This window comes from Rousettus aegyptiacus, unplaced genomic scaffold (genome assembly GCF_014176215.1).
Source record: "Rousettus aegyptiacus isolate mRouAeg1 unplaced genomic scaffold, mRouAeg1.p scaffold_m13_p_9, whole genome shotgun sequence".
NCBI classification, from domain to species: Eukaryota; Metazoa; Chordata; class Mammalia; order Chiroptera; family Pteropodidae; genus Rousettus; species Rousettus aegyptiacus.
The window spans coordinates 30,017,111-30,035,187 of NW_023416312.1; the positions used below are offsets into that span (position 1 = coordinate 30,017,111).

Below are 18,077 nucleotides of genomic sequence, written 5' to 3' on the forward strand. Positions count from 1 at the left end.
CAGGTCACCTACACAGGGGCACCAGGGACTTACAGGGGACACCGAGTTGTTGGAGTCAGGGCTGGAGGCAAGACTCTCCTGGGCAGCAGTGCTGACATTATCCATTGTTCCTCTGTTGAGCCCTTCCCCCTCCCAGTGTGCTGACTCAGCACTGCCATAGCTGAGATATTATCAACTGGATAACAGAGGTTTCTTTACCCAGAGGATTCCTTGAAACTCTGCCTCCCCCAACTTGCAGCCCCGCCCAAGCCACATCCAGTTGTGTCCTCCATGAGTCTAGTGCTTCTTGCTGAGCAGCACCAAGACTCGCACTGGAGGCAACTGGCCTTGGTTTCTGGTGTGGTTTCTTGAGGCAACTATAAGCACAGCATCTGTGGATTGTCCTCTGAATCTTAACAGGTGGCCCCAGACGGGCACAGGCTGGGGTTCAACTTGGTTTGTAGCTGAATTCAGGACCGTGCCACTGGCCACCTACTACACAAAACCATGCTAATAAGACCAGGGGACTTAGGAGCTTTGCTTAATACATAGAAACAGACACAGAAAGGCAGCCAAAATGGGAAGACAAAGAAACAGAAACCATATGAGAGAACAGAACAAAGGTCCAAGAATAATGGACTCAAGCAATCTAACAGATCTAACACTGGTTATAAAGATGCTCAATGAACTTAGGAGAAGAGTAGATGAACTCAGAACTTTAACAAAAGAGATAAAAAACATAAAAATGGAAATGGAAATTATAAAAGGGAACCAGTCAGAAATGAAGAACATATTATCTGAGATGAAGAGTATACTAGAGGGAATCAACAAAGTGGATAAAGAAGAGGATTGAACCATGAATATAGAGGATAAGGAAGCAAAGGATATTCAATCAGAATGGCAAGAAAAAAGAAGCCAAGACTATGATAATAATTTAAGGAGGCTGTGAGACACAAATGCAAAAATATCTGTGTCATCAGGGTACCTGAAGGAAAACAAGAAATTGAAGAGCTGTTTGAAGAAATAATGATGAAAAACTTCTTTAACCAGGCGAAGGAAATAAACACAAAACCCCAGGAAGCTCAAAGAGTCCCAAAAACCAGGAACCCAAAGAGGCCCACACCAAGACACATTATAATTAAAATGCCAAATGTTAAATACAAAGAGAATCTTAAAAGCGGCAAGAAAAAGCAGTTACCTACAAGGGAGCACCCTTAAGACTGGCATCTCATTTCTCAAAAGAAACTATTCAGAGGGCTTGGCACTATATATTCGATGTGATGAAACCCCAGGATCTACAACCAAGAATACTTTATCCAGCAAAGTTATTTCGAGTGGAAAGACAGATAAAGAGCTTCCCAGACAAAAATAAGCTAAAGGAATTTATCAATACCAAACCAATATTACAGGAAATGTCGAAGGGATTTTTTGAAGAAGAAAAAATATGTATCAAAAACATGAATAAAGAATGGTAATAACTGCATTCCTATCAACAAGTACTTCAAATGGAAATTAAGTGCTCCAACCAAAAGATAGGGTGGCTGAATGGGTAAGAAAACAAGACCCCTATATATGCTGCCTACAAGAGACTCACTTCAGATTAAAAGACACACACAGACCAAAAGGAAGGAGATGGAAAAAGATATTGTTCTATAGTTCTTGTATGCTGTGTTCTATTTTTCTCACTCTTTTGTCTCTTTTTGTTTTAATTTTTATTGTCCTAATAAATATGATCTTCATGTTCAATGATTCTTTCTTGGGCTGTGTCATGTCTGTCGAGCATATTGTTTTTTTTTTTTTACTGTGTTTTTTATTCCTAGCATTTCCATTTGATTCTTTCTTACAGCTTCTCTTTGAAATTATCCATTTGGTCTTGCATTTGTCTACTTTTTCCATTAGTCTTTGATATATTAACCATAATTCTTTTATATTTTGTTTCTGACAGTCACAACATCTGTCATACTGAGTCTGGGTCTGATGATTGTTTTGTCACTTGGAATATTTTCTTGCCTTTTATTATGCCTCATAAGCATGTTGAAAGCTGAACACAGGCAGAAGATACTGAGGTAAATACTTGACATTTTGATGAAGAACACAGATTTCTTCATGCTAGGCCTTTAGTATGGGGACTCAAGTTAATCTAGGCAGAAGTTGGCTTGTGTTTGATGTTTGTCTTTGCTATGGGCACCAGAGATTTCTGATTCCTCTAGCAATAGCTTCTTTTTGCCTCCTGCTTGGCTTTGAGTTTTTCCTTTGTGCTGTTTCCCAAGAGTTGTATCTTACAGCCCTCCCAATTGTATTCCACTGTTACTAACCATGAAACTGTTTTGCCAGGTGGTGGCTGGTGGAAGAGGAGGGAGTTCTTTGATGACCTGATTAAGCCTCAGACTTAGGTACTGGGTCTTGAGTTTGTCCTTCACAGGATTTCCTGCCCCTCTTCCAGGGGTGGAGCTTCTTTTTATTTTTCCTCTGTTCCTTTTCCCCTGCTGTAGTGAGAACACCAGTGTCCTCAAGCCATGGTTTTTAAGCCCTTCTCACTGCTGATTAAGACTTGTTCTGTACTGGGGAATAAAGGAAAGTGGTCTGGGTGGATTTCACAGTGGATACTGTTTTCCTCAGCCAACCAGCACCATGGTGAGAGCTTTCTCTAAATTTCCCCTACCCTCAATGTAAGAACCTGGTGGAGTTCCTGTAGGAAAAACTTGTAAAACTATGGGAATGCCCCTCTCCCATGTGGAGCCCAGGAGTTTCATACTCTCATGACTTCCTATACTCTGGCCTCCAGTAATTTATCAGAATTTTTAGTTTAATCTTCCTACGGATTTACATGCTCGGATCATGTGTGCAGGCACCTGACTCCAAATATGGAGATGCTGGTTTGCCCTGTAACCTCAGTTCTATGATAGGTCCAAGAAGTTTGTCTAACTTCTTTCTTGGAAGGATGGGAATGATGGCTTCTCAGTGCTTTGCATGTTGTAGCTGAAACTTGAGTCCTAAAATAAGTTTTATTACATAAATGTCTAATGCAGTGCATGACCCATAAAACAGTACAGGTTATGCTTTTCCCTTATTTTTTTTCATCCCCTTGAATTTTATTGTTTTATGGTTAGGGATCTAGGAATAACTGGTTCTGGTTTGGGTTCTGCCTGTTTTAGCCTTTAAAAATTTGTATACCACTGGTAGTATGTTATGTTTGTCTTGCTCTCTTCCAAAATTCCATGTATGCCTTTGTAATTATTAAGCACATTGTTAGCACTCAGTAATAATTTGTCTCACTCAAAATTAGAGCATGATTTAGTCTTTCTAGATTATAGGCTTTGTTAGCTACCATGTGTTTGTCGTTTTTATTCCTCACATTTCCAGTTGCAATTCAGTTTAACAAATATTATTGAGTGCTCACTGTACTAGATGAGTGAGGTACTAGGTTTTAAGTAGAATACAGGCTTGACCTGGTAATGGAGTAACCAAGGTGTTCCCAAAAGGAATAGAAACCCTGTGGATGGAAGAATATTGCAACTTTGGAAATATCTCCATTTCAACCTAGAAGGATTTAAATTTTTTTAATTCTATTTTTAATTATATTAAAGATACATGAATGCATTCTAGTAATTGTTGAAAAATTGTAGAAAGAACCATGGTTGTCCATGTTATTCTTATGACATCCTCATTCCATCACATTGTCCTTCCCAGGATGAATTTTGATCACTTTTGTTTTATTGTGCAAATTGCTATGTCCAATATAACATCTAATAATTTGCTGAAATACTTTTATTTTTAAGAGAATAAGCACCCAAATTCTTTTAACCTTTAAGAAGTGTTTATGTTTATCTTCTCATTAAACTTTGTTCAAAATTCTGTGACAGTTTTTAGTAAAGTTGTTTCTATTGGAAAGTACTGATTTTAGAAACCACAACTTAAAAACTGTCACACATGCACATGAATGGTCCACAGAACATTCTCCTTCTGAAGGTTTTACAATGCACTGTAATCATTAACCAGTCTCTTGCTATTAAACTTAAATGGCCAATTGAAACAAAGAGTTATGAGACCATTCTTCCACCACTGAGGTAGCAGGTATTGAGAATAATATTCTTTTAGCCTTCTGAGCTTTCTGGGCAGACTTAGAGACTTTGTTAGCTCCAGCTGCCTTCTTGTCTACTGCTTTGATGACACCCAAAGCAGTAACTATCTGTATTATGTCACAAACAACAAAGCTCTCAACACACATGGGCTTGCCAGGAACCATATCAATGATGGAAGCATCATCAGACTTAAAAAACTTTGGGCCATCTTCCAGTTTGTTCCCAGAACAACAAATCAATCTCCTTCAGCTCAGCAAATTTGCAAGCATTGTGAGCTGTGTGACAATCCAACACAGGTACATATCCAGCACTGATTGGCTTGGATGGTTCAGGATAAACACCTGAGCCGTCAAGCCAGCTGCTTCCTTTGGTGGGTCATTTTTGCTGTCATCAGCCCCATTGCCACAACAAACATCTTTGACAAACACATTCTTGACATTGAAACCCACATTGTCTCCAGGAGAGCTTCACTCAAAGCTTCATGGTGCATCTCAACAGATTTTGCTGCAGTTGTAACGTTGACTGGAGCAAAGGTGACCACCATGCCAAGTTTAAGAACACCAGTCTCCACTCAGATCACAGGGACAGTACCAATCCTACCAATTTTGTAGATATCCTGGAGTGGTAGATGCAAAGGCTTGTCAGTCAGACAAGTTGGTGGCAGGATGCAATCCAGAGCTTCAAGCAGCATGGTTCCACTGGCATTGCCATCTTTATGGGTGACTTTACATCCCTTGCACCAAGGCATGTTAGCCCTTGTCTCCAGCATGTTGTCACCATTCCAATCAGAAATTGGCACAAATGCTGTTGTGTCGGGGCTGTAGCCAATTTTCTCAATGTAGCTGCTGACTTAACGATTTCCTTGTATCTCTTCTGGTTGTAGGGTAGCTCAGTGGAATCCATTTTGTTAACATCAACAATTAGTTGTTTTACACCCAATATGTAAGCCAGAAAGGCATGTTTATGGGTCTGCCTGTTCTTGGAGATTACCTGTTTCAAATTCACCAACATCAGCAGCATCAATCAGGACAGCAAGTTAGCCTGAGATGTGCCTGTAATCATGTTTTTGATAGTCTCTGTGCCCTGGGGCATCAGTGATGGTCACGTAATACTCGCTAGTCTCAAATTTCCACAAGCATGATACCGCGCTCATGTTCAGCTTTTAGCTTATCCAAGACCCAAGTGTACTTGAAAGAGCCCCTTCCCTTCTCAGCAGCCTCCTTCTCAATTCTTTTGATGGTCCTTTTGTTGATCCCATCACATTTGTAGATCAAATGGCCAGTAGTGGTAGACTTGTCTGAATCTTCATATCCAATGATGACGATCTTTTCCTTTCCCATTTTGGCTTAGATTTAGTAGTGGTTCTCATGACACCTGTGTTCTAGCAGCAAACCTGTTGCAAAAAAGCTAAGGAATGTTTACTTAAATAGATAACTTTCTTCATTCAGTTTGGATACATAGCCTGATAATGGCTTTTTGCTTCACATTGTAATGTAGCTCTTTGAATTTTTAAATCTGCAAACTGTAGAATTGTATTGTGAGTAAATGGGTAAAACAAATTAGTATTGAATGAAAAGATCTATTGCCTTTTAAAGAATAATCATACAGTAAAATTGATTTGGTGGGGGGGAGGTTATGTAGTTCTGTGGATTTCGAGACATGTGTAGATCAGTATAACTACCACCACTAAGTGCAAAACAGTTCCATCACCCCCACAACTCCTTTGTGCTACCACTAGTCACACTGTCTTCCCACCCCAACCCCTGGCAGCCACTAATCTGTGCTCCATCACTACAATTTTGGTACTTTGAGGATGTCACATAAATAGAATCAAACTTTTGAATCTTGCTTTTTTTAACTCAGCATAATGCTTTTAAGAGTCATCCAAGTTGTGTGTATCAATAATTTGTTCCTTTTTTATTGTCGAATTGTATTCCATTGTGTGAATGTACCACATTTGAGTTGTTAACAGTTTTTAGTGATTATAAGTAGGGGGGGGGGGAGATCCATGTGCAAATGTTTGTGTCTACATAAATTTGCATCTCTATGGCAAATACATGAGTGAGATTGCTAGAATTTCACTACCATTCATGCTAAAACTGGTTTCAAGAATTTGAATGCTAGAATGGATAGAGTAGCAGAGACCCAAGTAGCTTGAATCCTGCTTTTGCTTCTTACTAGCTATGCAACCCTCAGTGAGTTTAACCTCTTTGTGCCTCAGTTTCCTCATTTGTAAAATGAAGTTAATAACACTAAGAACTGGGATTGTTGTGTTGAATTAATGGCATATTAAGGATAAAATGCTGAGTGATGTCCATCATGTTTAATAGAACCTTTTTGTCAGAAACATTTCGTCTTTGATTAATTAAAATGGTGAAATTAAGTAATATATAAGTGATGGGTTTGATAGGCAAGCCTTCAAAGCATGCCGTCTGGTAGAAATTTCAGAAGTTGTCTTTAGTGGTGAAAAGTTTAGGAACATAGATGTATGAGATTCCTATGTAACATCCAATTTGGACCAGATGCCCAATTTTAATGGTTTTATTTGCTCTCCCAACAAGTTAGTACATTGCTATACTTCATAAAGAAACTACAAAAAGTAGCTCAGAATTAACTGTCATTGAGTGTTTGCTATATGCTGAGCCCCAGGGTAAGAACTCTTCAGGTGTATAAGCCTGAGTACCTTTCCACACAATATGTAATTTGGATAATCACTAAATGTTTATTTATATATATATATATATATATATATATATATATATATATATATATTTTTTAAAGCTGACCTGAGGACAATTAATGAGTCATGATCTCTTAGAACCGGCATGAAGTCAACCACCTACAATATCTCAGATCCTATCTTAAAACTTTTTTATTTTACCATCACCTTTATTTTTTTGGTTATTAGTTTCAGGTATACAGGACAATGTTTAAAACATATATTTTTTTACAAAAAACCTCCCCAGTTTTGAGGAGCACATGAGGAGAAAATTTCTAAAGTTCAGCATGCCCATCCAGTCTCTCACTAGAGTACTATGTCATTAAAAAATTCAACGGAGGCCCCTTTCTTACATAACTGCTCAATGGTATGGTCCAGCTCAGTCTGAGCAAGTATCGAGGGCAGGGGGAAGGTTTTTTCTTCTGGAGAACTTCTCCCTATCCTACAAGGTATGCACAAAGGGCTGCCCATCCACCAACTAGACCGTGGATGAGATCTAGTATGTGGAAAGTGGAACCTAAATGTTTTTTCTTGTTTGTTCACTTGTTTTGTATTGTTTTCACATGACACAGTCCATCAGCTGAGGACAGTTTTTCACCTGGGCTTCCAGGAGGACTAGGGTAGAACAAGAAGTCTTGAGTATTTAGTCTGGGATGTCATCTCTGAACTGTTTCCTTACAACCCCTACCCTCACCCCCACCCCAGTACCACCAACAACCCAACATTCACATTTATCTGGAGCTTTTTCTCACAACTGGAACATCCTTCTTTGCCCAGCTCATCCTGCCTGGGCCAATTCTTTCAAATTCTTGTGAATTGTAGCTCAGCAAGAAACTTCCCTCCTCCCAAGCCCTACTCTTTTGGATGCCATTCCCTACTCCATATTCCCTCATTAAGTCTTTTCTAGTCACCTTTGGCACCTAATGTCATACTCCCTCACTCTGACCTATTTTGTATTCACATGACCTGAAGATTTACAACTATGCTGCCACTCCCTGATTGGTAGGAAACTCTCAAATTTTCTACATCCTATCTCCCGCAAATACTTGAAAGAGAATTGCTGTCTGCTATTTAACAAACTAAAGCTCAGTTTTCATTTTATGTTTAAAAAAAATTACAGGTAACATGTTCTCATGGCCACATAAGTCCTCTAGAAAGCCATAGTTTGGGAAAGAAATATGCATTTTGCAGACTGTAAAGGAAAACTGGTGTTTTGCTATGCTGCTGCTGTGAAAAGTGTGGTTATACAGTCTGCCCAAGCATAGAGAGCATGACTTCACAGTGTAGATTACAGTCAAAACTGCAGGCAGCTTTTCCCTGGCTCCATCATGGTTTTTAGCTTTCCCCACTTATAATGTTAAAGAGCACTAAGAATTTTATCTTTTCAAATATAGATAAACTTAGGCTGTAAACAGTTGTGTCCTACTTGTCTCATATGAAACTTGAATCTTGCACAGAAGGGTGTGTGTGTGTATGTGTGTATGTGTGTATGTGTGTTACAAGCCTAAATTTAGCTCTCTATGATAACCAATTTTAATACAGGATAAAAATTTTTTATACTTCTAAATATATCTACCTGTAAAAACTCCAGTTGTGCCCTTTAGCCCCTTGAAGAGACTCCATGTAGGCACTTGCCTTTAGGTAAACTGTCTCTAGGCTGCTCTCTTAGTGTGATCCGTGTGCCACTACACTCTAGGTCCAAATCAACCCTTCCAGACTGCTGTCCATAAAGATGCAGGCTCTAAAGGCTTCTTCCCTATACCACCATTTCTACTCCCGCTAGGTCACTACTGACTCCTGGCTGCTCTCTGCATAGTAGGTGGTATCTATATACCTGAAAGTCTAACAATTAATGTCCCACACATCCAGTCATAACCTTCCCTACCATCCTTACCTCTTATTTACCAAATCCTCCACCCAAACATGCCTTCACTGATGTCTAAACATACCATGAGTCATCTTGATGATCTGTCTATACTGCCTCTGCCTAAAGTTCTCTACATTCCCCTGGGTTTGTTCCATCCTGCACATCCCTCAGGACTCACTCCTGAAAAAGCTCATTTTTTTTCACCTCAGTGGTTTTTTCCATCTCTGAAGGCTCAAAAAATTACATATACTCAACACTCATTTTCCCAAATGGGATGATGTGAGAGAGTGCTTAATGGCTACAAAGTCCTTTCACCTCTCTGTCTACACCCCTTTATAGTGTGGCTTTCCAGCTCTTCCCATCAAGAGGTGGAGTTTATTTCCCTATTACTTGAATTGGGACTCTTCTTGTGACTTGCTTTGGTCAATAAAATGCAGCATGAATAACTAGATGACTTTTGAGCCTAGGTCTCAAGAAGTGTTGTAGTTTTTCTCTTGTTCCCTGGGAACCCTGAAGCAATCATGTGAAGAAGCCCCAGCTAGCCTGCTGGTGGAGGAATAGGGATAATGTGGGTAGAGAAGCCAGTCAACAGCCAACCATCAGACATGCGAGTGAGGCCATCTGAGAACATTCAGCCCCAGTCACATTGCCAGATGACTTTGTAACCACATGAGGGACCCTTGAAAAGACTAGCAGAAGAATCACTCAGCTGATTCTAGCCCAATATGCTTACCCACAGAATTGTGAGCAAATAAAGTGATTATTTATAAATAAATACTTGTTGATTAATTGACATTTAAAAAGCAATTATGGTTGGAACTGTTCTATATCTTGTTTGTGGTGGTAATTACATTCGTATGCACTTGTCAAAACTTTAACTACACATTAAAAAGAGTAAATTATACTGCGTATAATTTTTTAAATTAAGGTATAATTCAAAGCAATTATGCTGAAGAAATCCATTCATTTGATAAATGTGGCTAAATGTATAGGTAACATATTACTGTGAGAAAAGAAATTTGGCCCTTTGAAAATGAATTTGCTCATAATATGCACTCAGTAATGTTAGTTTCCTTCCTCCTTGCACACAAATGCTTCATGATCACCTCTCAAGGCTGCTAAAGAAAGCATTCTTGCCCTATAAGATGGCTGGATCTCAGATGACTGCTAAGACACTTTGATTGGTTTGAAAGGTGAATAAATGACTATTTTGGAATGCTTGTGTAAAGTAAATTTTATAAGTACTACCATGTTGTTCTAAAGGCTAGCCCCTTAAAACCTTAATTTTACTTCCAAAAAACTTAGACTCAGGTATAAATAAATTATTAGTCCTCTGTTAATAGAAATTGTTTAAAGCTTTAAAATAATACAGAAAGATGATCAAATGTCCTTTCATTGTCATACTGGAGCATTGACTGAGAGGCCCACTCAAGGATTATTTACTTCTTTAGGAAATTGCATCTTTGTTTGGCTCATTTCCTAATGATTAGGGTCCAGGCTTCTTGAAATGATGTGTTCTTACATGTTTTTTTTTTTCTGGTAGAGATGTACAAATTTCTGTTTGGTAGAAGAAATAATCCCAGAGACTACAGATAAATTGTCCTATAGGGCAGGGGTCCCCAACTCCCGAGCTGTGGACTGGTACCAGTCCGTGGCATCTTAGGAACCGGACTGCACAGCAGGAGGTGAGCGGCAGGCATGTGAGCTCAGCTTCATCTGTATTTGCATCTGCTCCTGAGCACTAGCATCACTGCCTCAGCTCCACCTCAGATCACCAGGCATTAGATTGTCATAAGAGCACTGGTCCCTGGTGCCAAAAAGGTAGGGGACTCCTGCTATAGGGTATTAGCCACTTTTCTGTCTAATTTAGCCCTCTTATTCTAGCATTTTACTTTTAGGACTTATGTATACACTGAATCTCTCAGATATTCTTTGAATCAGCCTTACATCCTACTGGTTCCCCCAGTAAAAAATTAGTCTTTGCCATGTATTCATTCTGTATTCATATGCCAGTCATGTTCTTTTTTTATTTTTAAAATTGTATTTTGACACTTCCAAAACACCCTACAGCATTGTCTGTGGATCATGTGCCATCCTATACAAAGTCCCTAAAATCTGCTGATTGCTGGTTTTAATGCTGTACCAGCATCCTGAAATACCTTTGTGATCATACTGGTCCTTGAAGAGGTCTTCACAGGAATAAAGAAACTGAATACTTCTGCAGGTGCTCCAAAACACTGAATACAGACTTTCTAGAACTACTCTCACAAAATGAGAAACTGTTCCTTCTATCATGCTACTGTTCTTTCTATAAGCCAAGAGGATGACATTAAGAGCCTTTGTTTTAGGAGATCCAAGGCAGACAGATTCATATTGGGCCCTTCTTTTCTGTAAAACATTATTTCTATAATCTGCTTTTGCTAGTAATGGCCATAAAATAACTATATTGGAGCAATAAAAATTGATAAAGTACCAACTGCCTCAAAAATCTAATAGCTTTGGCAGAATATACGGTAGCTCATTGTGATAGAATCTCCTTTTCCCTAAGAGGTTTTATTTTAACACTTTCCTTTTCCTAAGGAATAGCATAATCAAATCAAATTTAGTAAATGTGTAATATGTTCCAGGCAACTAGGCACTGCTCTGCCCTGATCCCCCCAGCCCCTACCCCACCCTGCCCCAAGTAGGCTCCACTATTTCTCAGAGTCAATCGTTGATTTGTAGTTGTCCAGGATGAAAATGAAGAACAGAGCCCAAATGGAGGGTTATAGTCTGCCATGTCAGCACCCAAATGATTTAAAATAGTCAAGCAAAAGAGTGGATCTCTTTCATATTAAAAGCTTAGATATCTTTAAGATCATTGAGTATTAAATACATATAAATTTGAAAATCCTGAGAAACTAATATTTATAAATATTCCGAATCAGCTTGACAACTTTGTTGAAAGATATAAAACAAATATCTTGCAATAAAAACGCAAACTGAGAAATAATACAGGTATGGTACCCATTTATATAAAAACCAAAGTGCCAACTTTCCATGTAGCATAGAGAATCCTCTGCAGAGGAAGTCTGAACTAAAATTCTAAAACACCAAGGATGATGGGATAGAGTGGGTTGAGGATATGGAACAGGGGTAGGGGAAATTTTTTCAACCTACTTTTTTCCTGGTGATTATTAAAACAAAATTCTTTAATATTTTACTGTAGAGTGTTGTTGAAAAATAATCAGGCCAGCTTCTGCCTTGGGATATAGGGAGCAAGAAGGAACATTGCTCCCACCCTTACAATTTTTACAAAGCTAGGCTAACTTCAGATTCATCACTTTTATTGAACCCATCAGAGAGAAGTATTTTGCTCAAGTATTTGTTGAGAGGAATATTTAAGTTCTTTGCTCATTTTTAAATTCAGTAGTTTGTTTTCTTCCTGTTGAGTTTTGAGAGTTAAAAAATATTTTAGATAAAAATCCATTGTTGATTATGTGATTTATCAATAAATATTTTCTCTGTGACTTGGCTTTTTGTTCTCTTAACTGTCATTCACCAAGGAAGATTTTAATTTTGATGAAGTACAGTTTATCATTTTTTACAGAAATCATGTCAGAACTTTTTTATTAACCCTAGGTCTATGCCCATTTTGAGTTAATCTTTTTGTATGATGTGATGCTTAGGTGGAGCTCTGTTTTTGCATACAGATGTCTAATTGTTCTAGTACTATTTGTCCAAAAGACTAGCCTTCCTCCTTTCCATTGCTTTTGCACCCATGTCAAAAATCAGTTGCCTATATTTATGTGGGTCAATATCTGGATTCTCTTTTATTCTATTGGTTTGTGATTATTACTTCACCAATACCATTGTCTTGGTTACGATAGCTTTATAGTAAGCCTTAAAACCCAATTAATGTGATTTCTCCAACTTCATTCTTTTTAAGATTTATTTTAGCTGTTCTAGACCTTTTGTTGTTCTTTACAAATTCTGGAATCAGCTTGTCTATATTTACAAAACCTTCTGGGGTTTTATTGCAATTAGGTTAAATCTAATGAAGTTGATCATTACAGGGGATAATTGACATCATTAATATGCTAATCTTTCATCACATGATTATAGTGTATTTCTCCATTTAGATTTTTTTTTTACTTTTATGATAAATGTTTTGTGGTTCTCAGCATTATAGATTCTGTGCATGTTTTATTAGATATTTCTTTTGAGCTATCTTAAATTATATTGTTTTTAACAATTCATTTTCCAGTTATTTCCTGCCACCATATAGAAATCTGGTTGATTTTTGTATCAACTTTGTATCCTGCTCCCTTGTTCAGCTATTAGTTATTGGGCTTTAAAAAAGATACCCCGATATAGTCTAAGCAAACAATCATGTTGTTTAGGGATAGGGATAATTTGATTTCTTTCAATCTCTATGCCTTTTTCATGTCTCTTATTTCACAGACTGAGAGTTCTAGTATGATGTTTAACAGTAGTGAGAAAGGACATATTTTACTTGTTTCACCTTTAAGTCTTTCAGCTCTAAATTTTTTATCAGGTTCAGGAAGTTTCCTCTTATTCCTAGTCTGCTGACAGTTTCTATCATGAAAGCGTGCTGAATTTTGACTTTTTTTGTCATCAGCTGATATGATCATGTGGTTTTTCTTTTTTAGACTTAATGGCCAATTACATTGATTTTGAACATTGAACCTACCTTGCATTCCTGGGATAAATCCCACTTGGTTGTAGGGTTTTATATGTTACGTTGGCTAATATTTTGATGAGGATGTTTGCTTCTATATTTATCAGAGATATTGGTCTATAGTTTTCTTGTTTGTACTGCATTTGGGTCTTGTATCAGGGCTTGATAAAATAAAATGGAAAGGATTTTCACTTCTATTTTCTGGAAGAGATCTTGCATGATTGGTGTTACTTTTTCTTTAAATGTTTGTTGGAATTTGCCAGTGGTCTGGGCATTTCTTTAAAAAAAATTGCCTGTGAATTTAATTTCCTTAATAGATATGACATTATTCAAATTATCTATTTCATCTTCAAGGAGTTTCGGTAGTTTGTGGTTTTCGAGCAATCTGTCCATTTCATTTAAGTTGTCTAATTTATATTTGTAGAGCTATTATCCTTTTAATGTCTGCAGTCTGTAGTGATAATCCTCTCTTTCATTCCTGATATTGGTAATTTGAATTCTTTTTTTTCTTTCTCAGTCTTGCTAGAGATGTATCAATTTTATTCATGTTTTCAAAGAACCAGCTTTTGTTTTCATTGATTTTCTCTGTTGTTTTTGTTTCTCTATTGTGTTTTAGCTTCATCAGTTTCTGATTTATCTTGATTCTTTCACTTTTCTGCTTGCTTTGGATTTATTTTGCTCTTTTTAAAATTTCCTAAGATGGAGTATAGATTATTTATTTGAAACCTATTTTTTCCCTAAAAGAGCATTTAATGCTATACATTTCCTTGTAAGCACTGCTTCAGCTGCAACCCAGAAATTGGGTTATGTTGTATTTTCATTTTTTTTAGTTCAAAATGTTTTCTAATTTCCCTTGGAAGTTTCTCTTTGATTCATGGGTTACTTAAATGTATGCTATACAATATCCAAGCATTTGGAGCTTTTCCTCTTATCTCTCTGTTGTTGATTTCTATTTTAATTTCTTTGTGTTCTGGGAAAGTTTACTTTATAATTTCAATTCTTTTATATCTGAGGTTTGTTTTAAAACCTGGAATATAGTCTGTCTTGTTGAAAGAATATATATTCTGCTATTGTCAGGTAGAGTGTTCTATGCATATCAGCTAATTTCCCTAGGTTGATTAATAGTGTCATTTCTACATATTCTTGCTTTTTTACTGTCTACTAGTTCTGTTGATTAATTAGAGAGGAGTGTTCAAGCCTCCAAATATAATTGCAATTTTCTGTTTCTAATTTTAGGTCTGACAGTTTTTGCTTCACATATTTTGGTGTTTACACATTTAGGATTGTTAAGTCTTTGGGGTAAGTTAATAACCCTTTAAGCATTATGTTGTGTCCCTCTTTATCCTTGCCTTTATTTGCTCTGAATTCTGTCTTTTGATCATATCTTTTTTTATCCTTTCACTTTTCACCTACTTATGATACTTGAAGTGATTTTATTATAGACAGTGTATAATTGAGTCATGTTTTTAAAACCTGTTCTGACAATCTTTGTCTTTTAATTGTATGTTTAGACCATTACACTTAATGTAATTATTGGTATGCTCATTTTAGGCCTACTGTTCTATAATTTCTTTTCTTTGTGTTATCTCTTTTATTAGTTCCTCTTTTATTCTGCCTTCTTTTGGACATTTTTAGTGCTTCATTTTAATTCATCTACTGTGGTTTTTGAGTTTATCTCTCTGTATATTTTTTGTGGTTGCTCTAAGGATTATAATGTACATATTTAGCTTTGTGCAATCTACTTAGAATCAATACTTTACCACTTCAAGAGGAATGCAAAAATATTACCACCCTATAGGTCCCCCTTTACGTTACAGTTATCTTATATATTACATGTACACCTGTTGAAAATCCCTTCACACATTGCTATCATTTTGCTATTAGCTGCCAAACATATTTTAAAGAACTTAAGAGAATAGTCTATTATATTTACCCAAATACTTACCATTTATGTTGCTGTTTCTTCATTCCAGGATTCTAAATTTCTTTCTGTTATAATTTCCTAACTATCTGAAGAACTTCCTGTAGCAATTCTTTTAGAGCTGGTTGTTGGCTATAAATTCTCATTCCCAGAGTATATTTTTGCTGGATATAGAATTATGTATTAGCAGTTCCCCGCTCCCCACACACACTTCAAGTATGTTGTGCCATCTCTTTCTGACTTCTGTGGTTTTCAATGAAAACCCCACTGAAAATCAAATTGTTGTACCCATGTAAGTTAATGTGGTGTTTTTCTCTGGCTACTTTCAAGATTTTTTTCTTTGTGTTTATATTTAACAGTTTGATTTGGATATGTCTGCACATGGATTTCTTTAGGTTTATCCTGTTTGGGGTTTTTCACTGCTCAGGCTGTTCAGAGTATCATAAGTGGGCTTTAGATTTCAGAATAGACTGGCATAATAGTGATAAGACTTCTTTTGAAAGTGTCTTTGCTTCATAGGGACTTGCACAGAGTAGAAATAAAAATATTTGCCGTATATCCCAGATAGAATTTAACATTGGTAGTAAATTACAGTTGTAACTACTGTTCACTTTCAGTGATGTAGAAGATTATTGCAAATGCACCAGGATGGAGGGAATTGAGCCCAGGAGAGAATGTGTTTTGTAGCTTTCCACAGTTAGTTGCAGGTCTATAAGTTAGTTTACAAGTTCTATTTATGATATGTTACTATGCACTTACAGAATTTACCCCTCCCCCAAGCTGAAACTTTAACATGAGTATATAGTAAGATACTGATTTAAAATATCTGTTTTTTAAATCAGGAAAGGTCTGAAACTTTAAATTCTTTCAGGGGATGTATCAAGGCTTGGTTTGAGCATTGATTGGTACACTATGGCCTGACAGCCAAATCTGGCCCACTACCTGTTTTTGTACAGCTTACAAGGTAGGAATGGAAATTTCTGTTTTTAAATGATTGAAAAAATCAAAAGAATAATTTCTGACATGTGAAAATTATATGAAATTCAAATTTAAGTGTTCATAAGTGTAGTTTTATTGGAACACAGCCTTGTCCATTTGTTTACATATTATCTATGGTTTTTTATGCTGCAGTGACAGAGTTGAATAGTTAACACAGATTGAATGGCCTGCAAAGCAAAAAATATTTACTGTCTAGCTCCTTACAGAAAAGGTTTGCTAACTCATGGTTTAGGATAATGTCCAGTAAATTAAGTTAGAATGTCAGTGAAGTGAACTGTGTGAAAAGGGTACTTAGAATTCAAACTTTACTTGTAAGCATAAGAGAGGTAGAAGATAAGAGTTATTAACTGATTGTAGTACTAATCTATTAACATGTTTAAGTATTTTCAGTTCTGCAGCAATATTTCACATTATCTCTACTTTTAAAAATAGCCCTTTAGGAAATCCTGCCATTTGTGACAACATGGATGAACCTGGAGGGCACTATGCTAAGTGAAGTAAGCCACACAGAGAAAGACAAATACTGCATGGTATCACTTACATGTGGAATCTAAAAAAGAAAGGCAAACTCATAGAAACAAAGTATAGAATAGTGGTTATCAGGACCAGAAGTGAGGAAATTGGGAGAGGTTGGTAAAAAGGTACAGACTTCCAGTTATAAGATGAATAAGTTCTGGGGATCTAATGTACAACATGGTGACTATAGTTAACAACACTGTATTGTATACTTGAAAGTTGCTAAGAGAGTAGATCTTAAATATTCTCACCACAAAAATAAAAAGTATGGGAGATGATGGATGTCTTAATTAACTCAGTGGTGGGAATCCTTTCACAACATACATGTATATCAAATCTTCACATTATATACTTTATATATATTACAGTTTTGTCTATTATACCTTAGTAAAGCTGAGGAAAAAAATAAATGACTAAATAAAGGGCAATAAATAAAATTAACCCTTCAGATCAGGAGAAACTGAATGGATGAAAAGGCAGAACTGTTACCTATTTGAAGATAATTGTCAGTTGGAGGCACTTGAGGCCCAAGTGTGAGAGGCTTAGGGAGGTTGTCTTGGCTAGAGGAGATAAAGGGCATTATTTAAATTTTGTTTTCCTATTTCTGAGTTGGACTTTTTACAGGTCTAATCGCCTAATTGACTTTCTATCAGCAGGCTTATTATTTCTCTGTGACTAGTGAAAGGAAATGGTTGATCATCTTTAAATGAAGAGGAAAGCCCAGCTCTGACCAGGAAGTGAGCCTGCCATTGCCTCCCATCCCTACCCCTATAGCAGGCTTAGAGCCCTGCCTTGCCTTCTGGCGTCAGAAGTCCATTGAGATGTCCATGTACTGTTTTTCCCAACCTCTTGCCTCCATCTTAAGTATCAAATAAGCCACATATGTGCTGTTCATGTACATAAGGATGTTTTTAGGCCCACATTAATTTCTGTTACTCATTGAAATTTAAGTTTCTTAAGTGGTTCGCCTGTCATAGAGTTCCTTGAAACAATAAATTTTAAATGCACAATATACATTAATTTTTAGGGTAAAAAAATATTCTCTTGATTTGGAAACTTACCTTTCAGGTGACAGGAAAACAAATCTCTCTTTGTATTATGTGTGCATATGAATATTCTATATATATGAATACGTAGGTGATTTATATGTATATGTTAATTCTCGGCCCTGTTACTACCATGAAATACAGCTATCCTAAATGCCCTGGGCCACACCATCCTGGATGAGAAACCAGGGTCTAGATAACAGTCACTCATAGACTTTTGCTAGCTCTTTTATGATTCTAGAGCAGTCTTCACGCATACTCAGTTTA

The 18,077-nt window shown here is 36.8% G+C and overlaps 1 protein-coding gene and 1 pseudogene across 6 annotated transcripts in view; one reads left to right on the top strand and one right to left on the bottom strand.

Moving 5' to 3' along the window:
- The window catches only part of JADE3 (jade family PHD finger 3), a 136,511-nt gene that overhangs the window by 8,822 nt on the left and 109,612 nt on the right, over positions 1–18,077 (top strand). The window contains exon 1 of one of the 6 annotated variants that reach the window (XM_036226656.1): positions 14,565–16,213. The exons of the other annotated variants lie outside the window; for them this stretch is intronic. The gene's annotated coding sequence lies outside the window, so the exon portion shown is untranslated. Of the gene's footprint in view, positions 1–14,564; positions 16,214–18,077 lie in introns of those variants that run through there. 6 annotated transcript variants of the gene reach the window in all.
- Positions 3,995–5,551, bottom strand: LOC107501547 (annotated as a pseudogene).